Source organism: Festucalex cinctus, chromosome 6, assembly GCF_051991245.1.
Source record: "Festucalex cinctus isolate MCC-2025b chromosome 6, RoL_Fcin_1.0, whole genome shotgun sequence".
NCBI classification, from domain to species: domain Eukaryota; kingdom Metazoa; phylum Chordata; class Actinopteri; order Syngnathiformes; family Syngnathidae; genus Festucalex; species Festucalex cinctus.
In genome coordinates this window covers 25,152,416-25,160,534 of record NC_135416.1, presented here as the reverse complement: position 1 = coordinate 25,160,534, position 8,119 = coordinate 25,152,416, and positions in this window count along the sequence as shown.

The window sequence follows — 8,119 nt, the reverse complement described above, 5'->3', positions numbered from 1 at the left end:
CACTCCAGCGTGTCCTGGGTCGACCCCGGGGCCTCCCGCCGGTGGGACATGCCCGGAACACCTCTCCAGGGAGTAGCGGTAAGATCTTTAGCCCGACCGTAATTCGGGCCGGGTCGGGCTTCTCTCGCACCGACTTTTTTTTTTTTTTTTTTTTTTTAATAAATATATATTTATAAAAATGTATACTAAAACGATGTGTGGATACTAAAGTAAGGAATACTTATTGTAAAAAAATAATTTGGATAAAACAGAAGGCGGTGCTGCACTATTTCTCCGCGTAATTAAGCGAGTGTGCATCAAGATCTCTCTTTCACTCTCTTTGTCTGGCCTCTTATTCTGTGTTCCATTGTTATTTCGTTGTGCAAATGTATTTATCATGATCATAAAAATATGTAGATTATTTTAACCTTAAAAAAAATCTTGCGTTTTTTTTCTGCCAAAAATACTATGGGATAATTTGAAATTTCGCGTTTGCTTCGGGCTCGGGCCTGCAAATCAAGTTAATTGGGCGGGGTCGGGCTTTAATGCCCACGGGCCTGGGTCGGGTCAGGCTGGATTTTTTAGGTTCGATCTTACCTCTACCAGGGAGGTGTCCAGGAGGCATCCGAACCAGATGCCCGAGCCACCTCAGCTGGCTCCGCGGAGGAGCAGCGGCTCGACTCTTGAGTCCCTCCCGGATGACCGAGCTTCTCACCCTATCTCTAAGGGAGAGCTCGGACAACCCTGCGGAGGAAACTCATTTCAGCTGCTTGTATCCGGGATCTTGTTCTTTCGGTCACGACCCACAGCTCGTGACCATAGGTGAGGGTTGGAACGTAGATCGACCTGTAAATCGAGAGCTTTGCCTTTTGGCTCAGTTCTTTCTTCACCGCAACAAACCGATACAGAGTCCGCATCACTGCAGACGCTGCACCGATCCGCCTGTCGATCTCCCGCTCCATCCTGCCCTGACTCGTGAACAAGACCCCAAGATACTTAAACTCCTCCACTTGGGGCAGGATCTCATCCCCGACCCGGAGAGGACACGCCCCCCTTTTCCGACTGAGGACCATGGTGTCACGCCGCCACCAGGCGTGGCGGTTCATGCTTTTATTTTTGTGTCTCTGTTTCCCGTTTTACTTTGAAATCCTTACTCTCCTCTCACCCCAGGTCACTTGCCCTTCCTGCCGCTCACTCATTACCGGTCCCCGCTCATGATTATCACCACCTGCCACCAATCACCTACTGCAATAAAAGCCACCTGCATTCTCCCCTCAGTGCCGAAGCGTCACCGTCAGTGCATGGAAGCGTCCCACAGTCCTTATGACCTTGTTCATGTTGCCTAGCGTTGTTGCCTTGTTTTTGTGCCTTTTCCTCCCTTTTGGAGCGCCTTTAGTTACCCCTTTTGCCTTGTGCCCTTTTTCCTCCCTAGCGGAGCGCTTTCTGTTGTCCCCAGTACCTTTTGCCTGTTTTTTCCTCCCTAGTGGAGCGCTTTTTGTTCTCCACTTTTTCCCCTCCCTGTTCTCCTCTCAGTTTGAGAGGAGACCTTTGTTGGCCGGAAATAAACCTGCTGCCTTGGTGGCCTACCTTACGCCTGCGTCTGAGTCCTACTTGTCCTCGCCTTGTCAGTGGTCTCGGATTTGGAGGTGTTGATCTTCATCCCAACCCTCTAAAATCATTGCTACACATTTAAAATAATTTCAGGAAGGGTCTCTCTTTGTCCATCATGGGATCTTAGAGTTGCCATTGTCCCGCCCGCCTACCAACTCTCACACTCAGACACGCACACCTTAGAGTTGTGTGCTTCTGTTCAGATGGCCAACTCAATATTGACAATGTGGCTCCAGTTGGTGTTGGCAAACAAAAAAAACAAATCCAATCTGAGCTGCATTTACATTTCATGATTTCCTATTCTCATAGAAAGGAATGTAAAAGTTTGATTGGCACATGGTTGGCAAAAAGAAAATGTGATTTAAAAAAAGACAAACGCAAGGTGAGTGTCACGCCGCCACCTGCGTGACAGGCCATGCTTTTATTTTGTTATCCATGTTTCCTGTATTATTGTGAAAATCCTAACTCTCCTATCACTCCAGGTCACTTACCCTTCCTGCCGCTCCATAATCACCGGTCCCCGCCCATGATTACGAACACCTGCCACCAATCAGACTGACAATAAAAGCCACCCACATTCTACCCTCAGTGCCGAAGTGTCACAGTTAGTGCATGGAAGCGTCCCACAGTCCTCGAGTCCTTGTTCCTGTTGCCTTGTTGTTTTGCCTTGTTTTTGTGCCTTATCCTCCACAGCGGAGCGCCCTTAGTTACCCCTTGAGCCTTGTTTCCTCCCTAGCGGAGCGCCTTTTGTTGTCCCCTGTACCTTTTGCCTGTTTTTTCCTACCCAGTGGAGCGTTTTTAGTTCTCCACTTTTTGATACCCCTTTCTCCTCTCAGTGTGAGAGGAGACAGCTGCTGACCGGCAATAAATCTGTTGCCTTTGTGGCCTACCTTTATCCTGCGTCTGAGTCCTACCTCTCCTCGTCGTGTCAGTACACTTCGGCCAGCATGGACCCAGCAGGAAAGGTCGAGGCTGCGCTGCAGAGCCTAGAGGTCCGGCTTGCCAACCAGGAAAAGATTCAGCAAGCCGTGATTTCGGAGCTGAAGGAGCTGTCGAGCCAGGTCCACGAACTGGTGAGCCAATCGCGGCGTCGGGCTCCAGCCCCCACCGGACAGCTACCCCTCCCCGAACTCTCTGTCCCGACCACGTCATTCACCGGGGTAGGATTGAGACTGGCCTCCCCAGAACGATACTCCGGTGAACCTGGACAATGTCAGACCTTTCTCACGGAGTGTGACATCCATTTTGAACACTCACCACAGGCATTTTCCACAGCTCGGTCCCGGGTAGCCTTCATGGTGTCCCACCTGACTGGACGAGCTAAGACCTGGGCAACCGCGGAATGGGCCAGGGGCTCCTCGGTCTGCCAGAATGTACAGGATTTTCAAGCCGCCTTGCGCCAGGTCTTTGATCCCGACAACAATGACCGAGAGAAGGCACGAGCATTGAGCCGGCTCCAACAAGACAAAGAACCCGTCAACGATTACGCAATCCGTTTTCGCACCTTGGCCACAAACAGTGGCTGGAATTCCACAGCATTACAGGACCATTTTCTGAAAGGACTCTCACCCGCCATCCAAGAACTCCTGATACCCGTGGACCTTCCCACCGACTTGGATGCTCTGATCTCCCTAGCGATCCGGGCTGATCAACGTCGACGGGAGTTGACCAAGTCCAGCGGGCACCATAGAAGGGTAGAACCAACCCCCTTGTCATCGCCAATGGAAATTGAAATGCCACAGCTCATCTTGCCTCCCCGACCTGCGCCAAGGGAAGTGCGGAACGTCGAGGAGGAACCCATGCAGCTTGGTCGGGCCCAGTTAACCACAGAGGAGCGACAGCGTCGCCGCCAAGAAGGTCGCTGCTTCTACTGTGGTGAACTTGGTCATCTGGTGGGAACTTGCACCGTGAAAAGAGGTTCACCGGTGAGTTTCCCGTCACCCCGACCTGTTAAGACACAACGAATCACGCAAGCCCAGATACGCCACCATGCTATGACCATTGACATGCCAGCACTCATCGACTCCGGTTCCGACGAGAGCCTCATGGACTGGGGCCTCGTTGAGCAAGTACGAGCCACCACCGAACCCCTTCCCCGGATCATCCAGGCCAGAGCCCTGAATGGCAAGGAGCTCTTCAACATCACCCACATCACCGAACCCCTGGAAGTACAAATTGGACAACATGTTGAGAATCTCCGTTTCCACGTAATCCAAGCTTCGTCTCCCACTTTGGTACTGGGATATCCTTGGCTACGTCAACACAACCCCCGAATTGACTGGAACTCCGGGAATATACTGGATTGGGGAAAAGATTGTAGGGATCACGTTTTGGACCAATCAGCGACCAGTGCATCCTCAGCCGCAGTCAACCTGGTCACCCTTGAGTCTCTCGCTCCTGAACCTCGCCAGTCACCGCCTCAAGCCCCCGAGTCTCGCCGGGCGCATCTCCAAGACCCTGAGCCACACCAAGTCTCTGCATCATGTCACGCCAAGTCTCTGCATCAGGTCACTCCAAGTCTCTGCATCACGCCGACCAAGCCAAAGCCGACCAAGCCAAAGCCGACCAAGCCAAAGCCGACCAAGCCAAAGCCGACCAAGCCAAAGCCGACCAAGCCAAAGCCGACCAAGCCAAAGCCGTCCACGCCAAAGCCGTCCACGCCAAAGCCGTCCACGCCAAAGCCGTCCACGCCAAAGCCGTCCACGCCAAAGTCTACCACACCACGCCAGGTCGGCCCAGCCTGTCCTGCCACGCCAAGCCTGCCACGCCTCGTCAAGTCTGCCAAGCCTGCCACGGCAGGCCTGCCACGCCTCGTCATGTCTGCCACGCCTGCCACGCCAAGTCTGCCCCGTCTGCCAAGCCAGCCAAGCCTGCCACGTCTCGCCAAGTCTGCCAAGCCTGTCACGCCAATTCTGCCACGTTTGCCAAGCCTGCCACGCCTCGTCAAGTCTGCCAAGCTTGCCACGCCACGTCTGCTACGCCTCGCCAAGTCACGTCAAGTCCGCCCGCGGACTCTTCTATCGGGAACATCCTGAACGGCCCCTTGTCTGGCTTCATGGTCGCCCTCCTGGACTGCCCTTTTGTCTGGGACGGAGGGGTGGGCCGTGTTCCCACCTCCGTGCCCCCTTCCGCCCGCCCTTGTTTTTGGACCCTATGGGTCGGATGGCCGTCAGGAGCCGGCCATTGAGGGGGGGGTACTGTCACGCCGCCACCTGCGTGACAGGCCATGCTTTTATTTTGTTATCCATGTTTCCTGTATTATTGTGAAAATCCTAACTCTCCTATCACTCCAGGTCACTTACCCTTCCTGCCGCTCCATAATCACCGGTCCCCGCCCATGATTACGAACACCTGCCACCAATCAGACTGACAATAAAAGCCACCCACATTCTACCCTCAGTGCCGAAGTGTCACAGTTAGTGCATGGAAGCGTCCCACAGTCCTCGAGTCCTTGTTCCTGTTGCCTTGTTGTTTTGCCTTGTTTTTGTGCCTTATCCTCCACAGCGGAGCGCCCTTAGTTACCCCTTGTGCCTTGAGCCTTGTTTCCTCCCTAGCGGAGCGCCTTTTGTTGTCCCCTGTACCTTTTGCCTGTTTTTTCCTCCCCAGTGGAGCGTTTTTAGTTCTCCACTTTTTGATACCCCTTTCTCCTCTCAGTGTGAGAGGAGACAGCTGCTGACCGGCAATAAATCTGTTGCCTTTGTGGCCTACCTTTATCCTGCGTCTGAGTCCTACCTCTCCTCGTCGTGTCAGTGAGCACGTGTCATGTAGAACTTTGTGGTGGAAATTGGAGAAAAACCAGAATGGCTCACTCAAGTCTGATCATCACGTTGATGTACCACCAAAGTCTGCGCTCCATACATATACACTCTTTTTCTTGCTTTCATTAATAATTTAGATTCTTTGTGTTGAACTTTTTGCCAATGCTGATGTTATGATGATGCCAATCTTATTCGGACACAGTTTATCATACAGGCTCCGGCAACAAGCAGCTGGCAATTTCAGCTGAATTTTTGTTGTTATTGTTGTGCATTATGGTTACACCGTTGTAGTAATCCAAAATCAGTTTTGTTTTGTTTTTTTGTTTTTGTTTCTTTTACAATCACTGGTAATAATATGGGCGACACGGTGGAGGAGGACTGGTTAGCACGTCCGCCTCCCAGTACTGAGGACTCGGGTTTGAGTCCAAGGCTCCGGCCTTCCTGGGTGGAGTTTGCATGTTCTCCTCGTGCCTGCGTGGGTCTTCTCCGGGTACTCAGGTCTCCTCCCACATTCCAAAGACGTGCATGGCAGGTTAATTGGATGCTCCGAATTGTCCCTAGGTGTGATTGTGGATGTGAATGGTTGTTGTTCTCTGTGTGCCCTGTGATTGGCTGGCAACCGGTTCAGGGTGTACCCTGCCTACTGCCCGAAGACAGCTGGGATAGGCTCCAGCACCCCCCACGACCCTTGTGAGGCATAAGCGGTTAGGAAAATGGATGGATGTTCTACTATAGCAGGGGGTATGCAGCCGTGGTCCTCGAATGACGCAGTCCAGCATCTTTTAGATGTCTACCTCCTCTAACACAGGTGAGGATTGTTATCAGACTTCTCCAGAGTTTGTTTGTCAGTTGGCAGAGGGAGACATAAAAACAAAAACAAAACAAAACACTGGATCGTGGCTCTCAAGGACCAGGATTGCCTACTTCTGCGCTATGGGATATATGGCACGGAGGAGGCGGGACTTCTGGGTTTCACACATCAGCGCTGTTTCCCGGTTGCTGTTTGCAACGCGTGAGTCTCGTCCCAGTACTTGCGCTTCCGCCCCTGTGCCCTTCGGTTGCGCGTTTCCCGTCGACGGGCGTGTGTGTGTCGTGTGTCTGTCAGTTGTCCGAAGCATTTTAGAGAGCTGAGATGCCCTGTTAGGGGGCGTGAGTGTTGGAATGCGGCCGCGCAGTGGGCGGAATGGTGCTGGTGTGTGAAACCCGGAAGTCCGTGGCATGATCCATCTACCCTATAATAATGCTGCATTCGAGGATGGTCGGAAGTCGGAAATATCAGAGTTCAAACCAGGAAGTGCGTCCGGGAACGCCCCCTTGAACTTGGAAATTCCACTCGCGAAGTCGGAAAAAAACAACCCGACTTCACCGGCGGACTACAATGTGGCGTCACTCTGAATGGCAAAACACAATTTACTCGAGTATAAAACTAGATAGCTTTTTTCATTCATAAATATTCACCATAACTTCATGTAAGGCAACGTACGTGATAGTATTGCCGCTATATCCCTGCATTAAATTATACGGTAAACTACTTAACTGTATGGAATGGTTATGAAATAAGATTAAAACAATAAATTAAGCAAAATTGCAAAAAGGTAAGTTTTGGAGGTCAAATTGAGTTTTGCGGACCAAAATAAAAAACAATTCATCACTCTCCGCTGTTTTGGTTGTTTACTTTCACCTCAAAAGCTTTGAGGTTGGAACTGGGAAGTTTCAACTCGGATATTTCCGACTTCCGACCATCCTCGAATACAGCATAAGGAGAGGCTTCTTGAAATTAAGTCTTATTTTGGCTAATTTTCACAATAATTTTGATTTTATTTATTTATTTTATTTTTTGTGAAATTGTAGAAAGTTTTTGTTACACCTGGATTAAAATGTATTATTTAATGTATTTAAATGCTAGTATTATGTGATTTTGACTATGTGATTTTATTTGATGTTAGGTGTTTGCTGACACGATGCGAGGAGGTAGGACTCAGACGCAGAGTGTAAGTTGGCCAACAAGGCTGCAGCTTTAATCCAATGAACCAAAAAACACCTCTCAAGGAGGGAAAAAAGGCAGAACAAAAAGAGCTCCAAACTGGAGAATAAACAAGGGCACTCAAAAACAGGGACAACTAAAGGCGCTCCGCTAGGGAGGAAAACAAGGGGCAAACTAAGGGCGCAAGACAAAGCAAGGCAAGACATCGAACAAGGACTGTGGAACAAGGACTGTGAGGACGCTTCCATGCACTGAGATGTGACACTTCGGCAACGGAGGGGAGAATGCAGGTGGCTTTTATGTCCGGGTTGATTGGGAGCAGGTGGAAACAATCATGGGCGTGGACCGGTGATTACTGTGCAGGAGGAAGGGCAAGTGACCTGAGGTGAGAGGGTGGTTAATGACTTCAAAATAAAACAGGAACCTGACTGTGAAATAAAAGCATGACCCGCCACTCTGGTGGCGGCGTGACAGTACCCCCCCCTCAACGGCCGGCTCTCGACGGCCCAGGAACCTCGGGGTGTTCATCATAAAAATCGTCGATGAGGGAGGGGTCTACAATGAACCGGGCGGGCACCCATTGCCGTTCTTCAGGCCCGTAACCCTCCCAGTCAACCAGGTATTGGTGCCCCCGGCCCCGCTTTCGGACGTCCAATAATTTTCTGACCTTATAGTCTGGGCCCCCCCTCCACCATCTCCGGAGGGGGTGGCGCAGGCTCGGGCGGGACCAGGGAACTGTCCTGAACAGGCTTGACCTGGCTCACATGGAAGGTAGGGTGGGTGCGGA